The following is a 13,079-nucleotide window of genomic DNA, read 5'->3' as shown; positions in this document are numbered from 1 at the left end:
AAAATTTGGAGTAGGTATTAAAGTCCATGGAGAAGAAATAAAAACTTTGAGGTTCGCCGATGACATTGTAATTCTGTCAGAGACAGCAAAGGACTTGGAGGAGCAGTTGAACGGAATGGACAGTGTCTTGAAAGGAGGATATAAGATGAACATCAACAAAAGCAAAACGAGGATAATGGAATGTAGTCGAGTTAACTCAGGTGATGCTGAGGGAATTAGATTAGGAAATGAGACATTTAAAGTAATAAAGGAGTTATGCTATTTGGGGAGCAAAATAGCTGATGATGGTCGAAGTATAGAGGATATAAAATGTAGACTGGCAATGGCAAGGAAAGCGATTCCAAAGAAGAAAAATTTGTTAACATCGAGTATAGATTTAAGTGTCAGGAAGTCATTTCTGAAAGTATTTGTATGGAGTGTAGCCATGTATGGAAGTGAAACATGGACGATAAATAGTTTGGACAAGAAGAGAATAGAAGCTTTCGAAATGTGGTGCTACAGAAGAATGCTGAAGATTAGATGGGTAGATCACATAACTAATGAGGAGGTATTGAATAGAATTGGGGAGAAGAGGAGTTTGTGGAACAACTTGACTAGAAGAAGGGATCGGTTGGTAGGAGATGTTCTGAGGCATCAAGGGATCACCAATTTAGTATTGGAGCGCAGCGTGGAGGGTAAAAATCGTAGAGGGAGACCAAGAGATGAATACACTAAGCAGATTCAGAAGGACGTAAGCTGCAGTACGTACTGGGACATGAAGAAGCTTGCAAAGGATAGAGTAGCATGGAGAGCTGCATCAAACCAGTCTCAGGACTGAAGACCACAACAACAACAACAACAACAACAACCAGATTATTACTGATATATTATGAGTTTAGTGAAACTCATTTGACTTTTATTGTGTGCATATAAATTTATTAACTAGCAACAACAGAATAATTTCTATACATAAAAGAAAATCATATTGTTCACACAAATTGTGAATGTTTTTCTTCTTCTTCTTAAGCAAGAAAGAAGAAGGTAGGCAGGTTTCAGTTTAACATTCTGTTGGTGTTATTTAACTTACTAGAGGTAAGCCATTAACTGAGATGGACAAGGGTGGGATAGAAAACTTATCAGGCTCACGATCTGGCATTTTCCCAAAAACGTTTGGACACACCAACAAATTAAATTTGTAGCACTTTGAGCATTCATTCATAATGAAAACCATATTACACTTGCATCTATAAGTTAAGGGATCTTTTAGATCCATAAAAAATGTGAACATCAGAAATGATCTCCGGCAATATAGTGACATGTGACACAGTGATACGGATACAGAGTGTACAGGATGACCTGTTACAGGCAGCAACTGACGTACAATGATAGCCTTCTATCAGTGGCATATAGGAAGGTCAATGCAGAACATAATACCTTTTCAAGAAATACAGGATGGATAGAATCTCTCTACACAGTGGGACACACCATTCAGCATAACTTGGGATAATGCCTCCCACCGTTACACATGTGTGGTGCCGGTGTCCGGCCTGTAATCTTTCATCCTACATTGTCTCACACATGTTTAATCAGATATAAGTCTGGAGAGTTAGCTAACAACTCATTAGGCCCTCATGATGTAGCTACTGGTCCACCTGGTATTGCACTTACCTAATTATGCAAAAGTGACAATAGTGTGTGGATTATAAGGATATGCCATCCCTATGGGCCAGAGCCATTACATTATCCTTTAAACAGGTGCGATGGTGTACATGCTCCTAACATTGTATCATTCCAGATGAGAAAACTGGCAGTTCCATATTAGTCTCTTTCTGCAATAATCAGAGTTGGGTCACAGGCTAGGCCTGGAGATGGATGGGGAAAAAATGATTGTCTGACTCCTTTTCAAAGAAACCAAATAGCCTTAAATAAAGGAGTTTAGGTAACAATGGAAAACCTAAATCTAGGTGGTCAGACAAGGATCTGGATCACTGTACTCTCAAATGAAAGTCCAGTGTATTACCACCTTAATCAGTATGGTGAGACACCAGATTGGTTGGACCATGTTCTGCTCTGTTTTAGTAACCCATTTGGAGAGTTGTTGAGCATACATTGTAAACTCTCTAAGACAACTATACACAGTCTGACAAGAGACAAGAGAAACACAGGATGCCAGGAAGTCTCTAATGAAGGCTATGTGTAATGACTTGATGTCTTCAGAAACTTGATACAAAATTGGCAAGTGTCTCCACTCTCCTGTAACATACTCTACAGGTATTAAATGATGCTTTGGGTGTGATCTAACTCCCAGATCACCTAGTATTGAAAGTTTAACTGTCATGGTCCAGTCATGTATGATGTCATCCCTATGTACTATCTAAGCTATCCCGATTCTCTACATGACACACTATATGTGAAATACACATAGCATTCAATGAGAACTATACCCAAGACCTCTGTCCGCATATACTTGTGACAGTACACTAAACTGTTTTACATTGTCGTCTCACACATTTCTGAGTTGCCCTGCTACAGTTCACACCATTTCACGATTAAACAGTGTTTTGTAGTGGATGTCTACAATCTTGCAACTTATGGATTCTTAGAAATTGATCCTGGGATTTTATTAGCGTTTTATAGTTTGAAAATTAACCAACAACAAATGCTGTTTATAATTGTTTCTTTGCAAATGGGCAACAGCTAATTTCTCTGGTGATATTTTTAACCCACAGGAATTCAGTATCTGTTTTATAGTTTCAATAGTTGGGGAGAATGGGTAGTACCTTGTAAACAGCAGTAGGTATCATTTGCAGGAACTGTTTTATACGTAGTGTACCATCACTTAAGATATACTGAATGCTCCTAAACCCTGTATAACCAACAGAATCATGCTTAAAGTGATCAGACCATCAAAACATATGTTATTTTTAGAAAAAAAGAAGTTCTTCCAGTAATAAGGTAAGTACTATCTGAGCACAGAAAATATTAGACAGAATAAATGAAACAAGAAACGAGGAAATTGCTTTCGAGTATACAATGTCTTCACCAAATAATGTAGCCCAAAATTACTCTTTTAATACATTTTCTGCAATGCAGAGTAAAAGATAATTTAAATCTGAGCACTAATAGATAGACTAAGTTTTCAAATAAAAACATTCCAAAACAAATTTAATAAAGTTTTATATCCTACATCTCCCAAAGATGTCCCCAGCATTACCAACTCTTAAAATACTTGCTCAAGCAATTACGATTAAATCAGTAGGAAAATAATCACATGTTGCTCAGCTGAAGTTTATAAGACAACAAGGTAATTATATAAGCAATCTTTTCATATTGGTATTTTCACAGATAAACATGACTTTGTCATCCTACTCTACAAAAATGGAGATAAAATGTACAAAAGGCTTTATAAACAGTGCAGAAAACACTCAAAGGCACAGAGTTTGGATTTCAAAAAAGGACTGTCAGCTGAACAAGCTGTAGTGTATTGACCTTGATATGTGATACACGAGAATCAATTAATTAGAAATCATCATCATTGGGAATATTTTGTGAGTTGGCTAAGGCTCTTGATAGTGGGAGTCATGTTATACTTAAGCGAAAGTTAAAATATCTTATTACAGAATATTTGAGACATGTGATTCACAGTTTCTATCTTATCCACTGACTATAAATTGAGTGTACCACCAGTATGTCAATCAAATAGCAATAGGCACCAAAGACTTGAAGCAATCACACTTGGTGCACAACAGAGGTCTGTTTTAGGTCCTCTGTTTCTGATACACATAAACGATCTTTCACTAGCACTGCAAAAAGAAATTTTGTTCTCTTTTGCAGACAATACAAGTACAGGAATAAAAAGTGGTATCTGTCATATTAGTACGTAATAACAGCAAAGTTCTGCCTAGATGTCTATAGATCATAAATACTGGCCTGAGCACAGATACAAACACATTATTATTATTATTATTATTACTATAGTAAAACATTCTGTATATTTTTGTAATTAAATGTTTCATTGTTCTTATTACTATTATAGTCATATTCATAAGTGACACTTTAAAAGTGGGGATAATGGTGATTTATATTTGAGGATTGGCGAGAACCCTGCCCCAGAAGCGAACCCTTGGTCCGTACCCTCTCTGTTGGATTCCATGGATGAGATTAATATAATGCAATGATGTAGTGAAAGCTAGAGCCAAGTAATGGATACCTAAATTTCCAAACCATTTGAAATGTATGGAAAGATTGCTCCTTGTGATGCAGAATCTTGAACTGTATGGAAATCGCTCAGTGGGATACAGATTGGCTTGTGATGTCCACCAAACTGCAAAATCCCCTATGAAGGAGACCTTCTGTGGACACGGCAAGATGACAATGACACTGACCACTGTGCCATCGAGATACAGTGATAATCGCAATTACACAGACTACCCTAGCATTCCTTCCGTCAGACCAAATTGTCAACTTATCCACTCACTACTGACGTAGTGCCTCTTGCCCATTATCCTCATTACTCGCGGCATTTCAACGATTTCCATAGGGGTTTGAGTGCGGTGTGCATCCGCACTGAAGTGATCACATCCGAAAGAACAGACACCACATATATAATTAAAGTGAGGACGACTAATGACCACTGGCAGGGTTGGTAGCAAGATCCATAAGGGGGGACACTAGTACTCATGGATGTACCTCTTTTTTAGACTAATATCAGTGTACAATGAGAAGTTCAGACAGGCAGGTGCTAAAGAGGCCCAAAACTCACAAAATTCTCACAACAGGAAAGTAAATAATAATGTTACCATATTTAACCAAAATGTTGGTGGATTAAAGAAAAAAGTAGATTCTAACAAAAGTAAAGTAAAAAATAATGTTACCATTCTTCACCAAAATATTCCGGGATTGAAGAATAAGGTAGATGAGCTCCTGGTTTGTTTAGATGACATTGAATCTAATAATGTAATAGATATACTATGCCTGTCTGAGCATCACATTGTGTCTGATATGGAAAAGGTAAATATCAGTGGTTATAAACTAGCTGCACATATGAGTAGAGAGAGGAGTTGCCACATGTGTCAAAAGTTATCACTGTGTAGAAAGCTTAGATGCAAAAAAGTTTTGTCTAGAGCAACATATAGAAGCATGTGCCTGCCAACTTAAACTGAAGGAGGGCCCTTTTGTAATTGTAACAGTATATAGGTCCCCTTCAGGAAACTTCCATTTATTCCTGGAAAACTTGGATGCCTTGTTGCGCTATCTGTCAGATAGGGGAAAGCAAATTATTATTTGTAGGGACTTCAATGTTGACTCACTGAAAGAGTGTAATAGGAAGAATGACCGGGAAGTCTTGCTCCATTCTTTCAATTTGACATCTGTCATTAATTTTCCTTCTCGGGTAGTAAAGGACAGCAGCACATTGATAGATAACACTTTTATAGACCACGATAGGTTTAAAAACATAAATTCTTGTCCTGTTGAGAATGGGCTTTCTGATCATGATGCTCAGCTAGTTACAGTATATGACACAGCTCCATTCAGTAATCCAAAACTACCGTCCAAAATTGTGTGTTCAATTAATGACTCAACAATTAGAAATTTCAGAGAAAATCTTCAGCAGTTAGACTGGGATGAGGTGTACAAGGAACCCGATGCTAATTTAAAATATAACTTATTTCATGATACACTTGTAAGAGAATTTGAAAACTGTTTCCCCAAGAAAGTAGTTAAATCTAATTATAAGAAACTGTGCAAAAAACCTTGGCTTACTAAAGGAATAAAAATATCTTGTAACCACAAAAGGGAACTGTATCTAACAACAAGAAAGAGTAATGACCCAGAAACAGCCAAATATTACAAAAACTACTGTGCTACATTAAGAAAGGTTATTAAAAAGTCCAGAAGCATGTGCATCATGTCTGAGATTAATACCTCTGATAACAAAATCAAAACAATTTGGAATATTATTACAAGGGAGACAGGACAACCAAGAGTACAGGATGATGGCATCACCATCAAAGTGAATGGAAACTTGATAAACAACAAGCTGGAAGTCAAAAACATTTTGAATAATCATTTTTTAAATTTTGTAGAGAAAATAGGATCTAAATGTTCATTAGAAGAAGCAAAGCAGTTAATGGAAGAAGCCTTACCCACACCATTTGATAGAATTGAAATGCCACCCAACTCTCCATCTGAAATTAGGAAGATAATAAACTCTCTCAAGAATAAAACCTCACATGGAATTGGTAGCATTTCCAGTAGGATAATAAAAGCTTGTTCCCAAGAAAGAAGTGGGATTCTTAGCCACATATGTAATAGCTCTCTGAAGCAGGGTATTTTCCCAGATAGACTGAAGTATGCCATTGTTATACCATTGCATAAAAAAGGGGATACGTCTGATGTCAACAACTACCACGCAATCTCTCTTCTGACTGACTTATCCAAAATTCTTGATAAAGTAATGTATTGTAGAGTAGTTTCACACCTTTGTAAAAATAAAGTTTTAACAAAATGTCAGTTTGGTTTCCAGAAGGGTTTTTCAATGGAAAATGCTACATATACTTTCACTAATGAAATATTAAACGCTCTGAGTAACCGGAAGTCACCCATTGGGATTTTTTGTGCTCTATCAAAGGCTTTTGATTGTGTAAATCATGGAATACTTCTAGATAAGCTCAAGTACTGCGGTATGAATGGGACAGTGCTCAAATGGTTTAAATCATACCTAACTGGAAGAGTGCAGAAAGTTGAAATAAACAGTTCACATAATATGCAAAAAACTGGTGATTTCTAAAACTGGGGAACAATCAAGAATGGGGTGCCACAAGGTTCGGTCTTGGGTCCTCTGCTGTTCTTAATATATATTAATGACTTGCCATTCTATATTCACGAAGATGCAAAGCTGATACTTTTTGACGATGATACAAGTATAGCTAACACACCCGACAGACACGAATTAACTGGTGAAATTGTAAACGATGTTTTTCAGAAAATCATTAAGTGGTTCTCTGCAAATGGGCTCTCATTAAACTTTGACAAAACACAGTATATACAGCTCCACACAGTAAATGGAATGACCCCGTTAATAAACATAGACTTCGATCAGAAATCAGTAGCTAAGGTAGAATATTCAAAATTTCTAGGTGTATGCATTGATGAGGGGTTGAACTGGAAAAAACACACTGAGGATCTGCTGAAACATTTGAGTTCAGCTACTTATGCTATTCGGGTCATTGCAAATTTTGGTGATATACATCTGAGTAAATTAGCTTACCATGCCTATTTTCATTCTCTGCTTTCGTATGGCATCATATTCTGGGGTAACTCATCATTGAGTAAAAGAGTGTTCATTGCACAAAAGCGTGTAATCAGAATAATTGCTGGAGCTATCCTGCAGACACTTATTTAAAGAGCTAGAAATCTTCACTGTAGCCTCACAATATACACTCCTGGAAATGGAAAAAAGAACACATTGACACCGGTGTGTCAGACCCACCATACTTGCTCCGGACACTGCGAGAGGGCTGTACAAGCAATGATCACACGCACGGCACAGCGGACACACCAGGAACCGCGGTGTTGGCCGTCGAATGGCGCTAGCTGCGCAGCATTTGTGCACCGCCGCCGTCAGTGTCAGCCAGTTTGCCGTGGCATACGGAGCTCCATCGCAGTCTTTAACACTGGTAGCATGCCGCGACAGTGTGGACGTGAACCGTATGTGCAGTTGACGGGCTTTGAGCGAGGGCGTATAGTGGGCATGCGGGAGGCTGGGTGGACGTACCGCCGAATTGCTCAACACGTGGGGCGTGAGGTCTCCACAGTACATCGATGTTGTCGCCAGTGGTCGGCGGAAGGTGCACGTGCCCGTCGACCTGGGACCGGACCGCAGCGACGCACGGATGCACGCCAAGACTGTAGGATCCTACGCAGTGCCGTAGGGGACCGCACCGCCACTTCCCAGCAAATTAGGGACACTGTTGCTCCTGGGGTATCGGCGAGGACCATTCGCAACCGTCTCCATGAAGCTGGGATACGGTCCCGCACACCGTTAGGCCGTCTTCCGCTCACGCCCCAACATCGTGCAGCCCGCCTCCAGTGGTGTCGCGACAGGCGTGAATGGAGGGACGAATGGAGACGTGTCGTCTTCAGCGATGAGAGTCGCTTCTGCCTTGGTGCCAATGATGGTCGTATGCGTGTTTGGCGCCGTGCAGGTGAGCGCCACAATCAGGACTGCATACGACCGAGGCATACAGGGCCAACACCCGGCATCATGGTGTGGGGAGCGATCTCCTACACTGGCCGTACACTACTGGTGATCGTCGAGGGGACACTGAATAGTGCACGGTACATCCAAACCGTCATCGAACCCATCGTTCTACCATTCCTACACCGTCAAGGTAACTTGCTGTTCCAACAGGACAATGCACGTCCGCATGTATCCCGTGCCACCCAACGTGCTCTAGAAGGTGTAAGTCAACTACCCTGGCCAGCAAGATCTCTGGATCTGTCCCCCATTGAGCATGTTTGGGACTGGATGAAGCGTCGTCTCACGCGGTCTGCACGTCCAGCACGAACGCTGGTCCAACTGAGGCGCCAGGTGGAAATGGCATGGCAAGCCGTTCCACAGGACTACATCCAGCATCTCTACGATCGTCTCCATGGGAGAATAGCAGCCTGCATTGCTGCGAAAGGTGGATATACACTGTACTAGTGCCGACATTGTGCATGCTCTATTGCCTGTTTCTATGTGCCTGTGGTTCTGTCAGTGTGATCATGTGATGTATCTGACCCCAGGAATGTGTCAATAAAGTTTCCCCTTCCTGGGACAATGAATTCACGGTGTTCTTATTTCAATTTCCAGGAGTGTATACATTCACTTATGAAATTTGTTATTAACAATCCGAACGAATTAAAAAGTAATAGCAGTGTACATGGGTACAACACTAGGAGAAAGGATGATCTTCACTACTCAAGGTTAAATCTAACTTTGGCTCAGAAGGGGGTAAATTATGCTGCCACAAAAGTCTTTGGTCACTTACCTAATAGCATCAAAAGTCTGACAGATAGCCATATAGCATTTAAAAGTAAATTAAAAGAATTTCTTAATGGCAACTCCTTCTACTCATTAGATGAATTTTTGGATATAGTAAGTGGGTAATTTCCCAACCTCCACAAAAAAATTAAAAAAACATATTGAGTGTCATGTAATATTTTGTCTAATGTAATATCTTGTATAGACGCCTTTTATTAACCTGACACGTTCCACATCATTACGAAGTGTCGTATTCATGATCTATGGAACAAGTACTAATCCAATCTAACTAATCTAATCACTTCAGTATGGATGCACACTACGCTTGAACTCTTATGGGAATCGACGAAATGCCGCGAGTAATGAGGATAAACAGACCTGAATGCTTTTTGCATTAACATTTTTGTCCTCCTTTTCAATTCATTTTAATATTTTCGAAATCCCTTTTCGTTTCCTGAAATTATGTTCCCATAATGTAATTAAGTGGAGTTTAGTATGTCCTGGAGGAAACAGAAGGTGTTTTTCTGGAGAAAAGCTTCAACTTGGATTTAAATTCTGTGATTTGTAATGCAGCCGTAAATTCTTGAGGAATCCTACTGAAAATGTATGCTCAACTGAGCTGCAAAGATTTTTGAAACATGCTTCAGAATTTGCTTATAACATAAAGAGGAATAGCATGACCAGTAGCCAATTAACAGATGCTGCTGTTCCTTTTAAAAGGAAGTTCGTATTGTCAATCACTAATCTCCTTATTTAGAGAGTTAATGTATAGTGAGGTTGGTTAGTATAAGAATACTAAGCTTGTTGAAGAGAGATCTACATGAAACACTTGACCAAGTATGTCTCTCATCTGAGCAGCTAAAAGGGTGTCAGACGACTAATGCAAATGTTCAGGTTCAATCCCTCGTTCGATTACAAGACTCTATATGCTGAATGCCGATTCTTTCACCTCTGACAGTGATTTGTAAACGTTAAAAACGTCGTGCTACACTACTGTTAGTAACTGTAGCAGTCTCCCACTCATAAATGGTTAAATTACTGCACAAATCAGAAGAAGGCAAGAGCATACCACCTACAGAAACGCTGTAACTTCCAAAGGCTGTTATAGCCCTGATGACTTGGTTTTGGGCTTAACATTTCCTTGTGCCTTAATTGAGTTGGCCCAAGTTACACTACTGTTAGGAAAAGTGGAACACCGAAATCCAGAGATGTGATCACAATGAAATTTGTTCTACCGACTAGGGACATGACACTACACAAATGATTAGCATTACAGAGCCGTACACGCACTGTAACTGTACTGAGTAGCGCCACCACAAGCTGTAATCAGTGCCGCTAGACATCGTGCCGCGGAATCAAAGATCACCTGAATATGCTGCTAGGGAATACTCTGCCACGCAGTTTGTAGGCGCGTCTACAAAACATCAACTGCAGCCGCAAGAGGGCCCGAACGAACAAGCTGCTGACCGACTGTATCCCGGATATATTCGATGGGCGACATGTCACGTGAACGAGATGGCCGGGGGATCAGTGATACCCGTCATTCTTCGAAGAAGGCTTGCACATTCCTCGCCACATGCATGATGGACGGATGCGGGTTTGAACCGTCGTCCTCCCGAATGCGAGTTTAGTGTGCTAATCACTGTGCTACCTTGCTCGGTGCTAAACAATACAGTCTGTCCGACTGCGTTCACCACGGCGGGGTCGGACACGTATACGCCCATCACTGTAGGACATGTAGAAGCGGGAATCGTCCGAAAACACTACGTTTTGCCACTCAGCACGCAAGACATTCGCATGTCCATTGCAGTCTGCGGCGATGGTGGTTTCTGGTCAATGGAGGCAGACGCAATGGCATGCGTGGCACCAGTCCAGCTCGCAGAAGACGTTGTCGAACTGTCGACGCAGACATATCGACACTCGTTGCAGTGCTCCAACGTTGCGTCAGCACTGTGGACGAAGCTATTTTGTCAGTTACGTCTAAGCAGATAAGATGGCGGTCATCTCGCGCCGTGTTCACATCGTGCCTATGTGCGGAGCTGTGTACAGCCCTCTACTCTTCACAGGTTCCACATACGTCTCACTGTTAAGTAGCATGCTCTGTACTGGTCACAGTGTCACGGACCGACAGACCCGCCTCCCAGAGACCAATCGTTCTGCCCCGTTCAGAGGTTGTTCAGGGAAATTATCTAAATACACTCCTGGAAATGGAAAAAAGAACACATTGACACCGGTGTGTCAGACCCACCATACTTGCTCCGGACACTGCGAGAGGGCTGTACAAGCAATGATCACACGCACGGCACAGCGGACACACCAGGAACCGCGGTGTTGGCCGTCGAATGGCGCTAGCTGCGCAGCATTTGTGCACGGCCGCCGTCAGTGTCAGCCAGTTTGCCGTGGCATACGGAGCTCCATCGCAGTCTTTAACACTGGTAGCATGTCGCGACAGCGTGGACGTGAACCGTATGTGCAGTTGACGGACTTTGAGCGAGGGCGTATAGTGGGCATGCGGGAGGCCGGGTGGACGTACCGCCGAATTGCTCAACACGTGGGGCGTGAGGTCTCCACAGTACATCGATGTTGTCGCCAGTGGTCGGCGGAAGGTGCACGTGCCCGTCGACCTGGGACCGGACGGATGGATGCACGCCAAGACCGTAGGATCCTACGCAGTGCCGTAGGGGACCGCACCGCCACTTCCCAGCAAATTAGGGACACTGTTGCTCCTGGGGTATCAGCGAGGACCATTCGCAACCGTCTCCATGAAGCTGGGCTACGGTCCCGCACACCGTTAGGCCGTCTTCCGCTCACGCCCCAACATCGTGCAGCCCGCCTCCAGTGGTGTCGCGACAGGCGTGAATGGAGGGACGAATGGAGACGTGTCGTCTTCAGCGATGAGAGTCGCTTCTGCCTTGGTGCCAATGATGGTCGTATGCGTGTTTGGCGCCGTGCAGGTGAGCGCCACAATCAGGACTGCATACGACCGAGGCACACAGGGCCAACACCCGGCATCATGGTGTGGGTAGCGATCTCCTACACTGGCCGCACACCACTGGTGATCGTCGAGGGGACACTGAATAGTGCACGGTACATCCAAACCGTCATCGAACCCATCGTTCTACCATTCCTAGACCGGCAAGGGAACTTGCTGTTCCAACAGGACAATGCACGTCCGCATGTATCCCGTGCCACCCAACGTGCTCTAGAAGGTGTAAGTCAACTACCCTGGCCAGCAAGATCTCCGGATCTGTCCCCCAATGAGCATGTTTGGGACTGGATGAAGCGTCGTCTCACGCGGTCTGCACGTCCAGCACGAACGCTGGTCCAACTGAGGCGCCAGGTGGAAATGGCATGGCAAGCCGTTCCACAGGACTACATCCAGCATCTCTACGATCGTCTCCATGGGAGAATAGCAGCCTGCATTGCTGCGAAAGGTGGATATACACTGTACTAGTGCCGACATTGTGCATGCTCTGTTGCCTGGGTCTATGTGCCTGTGGTTCTGTCAGTGTGATCATGTGATGTATCTGACCCCAGGAATGTGTCAATAAAGTTTCCCCTTCCTGGGACAATGCATTCACGGTGTTCTTATTTCAACTTCCAGGAGTGTATTTTGGTGTAAGGTACCCATGATTTCTGGTGGCTCGTTATAGAATTATACGCCAATTACCCTTTTTCCGTGAACATAATTTCGCAACAATGAAAATTTCTTTAATATACGATCATCAAAACGTACTACACGAAACACATGATAATGCAACAATCCCCAGACGAAACACGTACATTTACCACAGCGTGTCCAATCTGTCCTGTCAGCGTACAGTACAATAGGCAGCAAATTTAGAACAGTTCCCTGAAACGTACTGCTCAACATGTGGACTACGACAGAGTGTACAGAGACGCACAATTAATTGTCTCACACGCTCAAGAATCTCAAGAGCTTGGTCTAGTACTTCTGCCTCTGCAAAAATCCTATCAACCAGATGCATGTCTCGACAGGAATCTCCTATATTGGGCTCCTCACATTCCATCATAAGTAGTAATCCACTGGGGTCACGTCTGGTGAAAGAGC

At 42.4% G+C, this 13,079-nt stretch overlaps 1 protein-coding gene across 4 annotated transcripts in view; it reads right to left on the bottom strand.

Moving 5' to 3' along the window:
* Positions 1 to 13,079, bottom strand: part of LOC124555676 (calcium uptake protein 3, mitochondrial) — a 655,882-nt gene that overhangs the window by 39,160 nt on the left and 603,643 nt on the right. The gene's annotated exons all lie outside the window — the stretch shown is intronic.

This window comes from Schistocerca americana, chromosome X (assembly GCF_021461395.2).
Source record: "Schistocerca americana isolate TAMUIC-IGC-003095 chromosome X, iqSchAmer2.1, whole genome shotgun sequence".
NCBI classification, from domain to species: Eukaryota; Metazoa; Arthropoda; class Insecta; order Orthoptera; family Acrididae; genus Schistocerca; species Schistocerca americana.
This window is presented reverse-complemented; position numbering and strand designations above follow the sequence as displayed.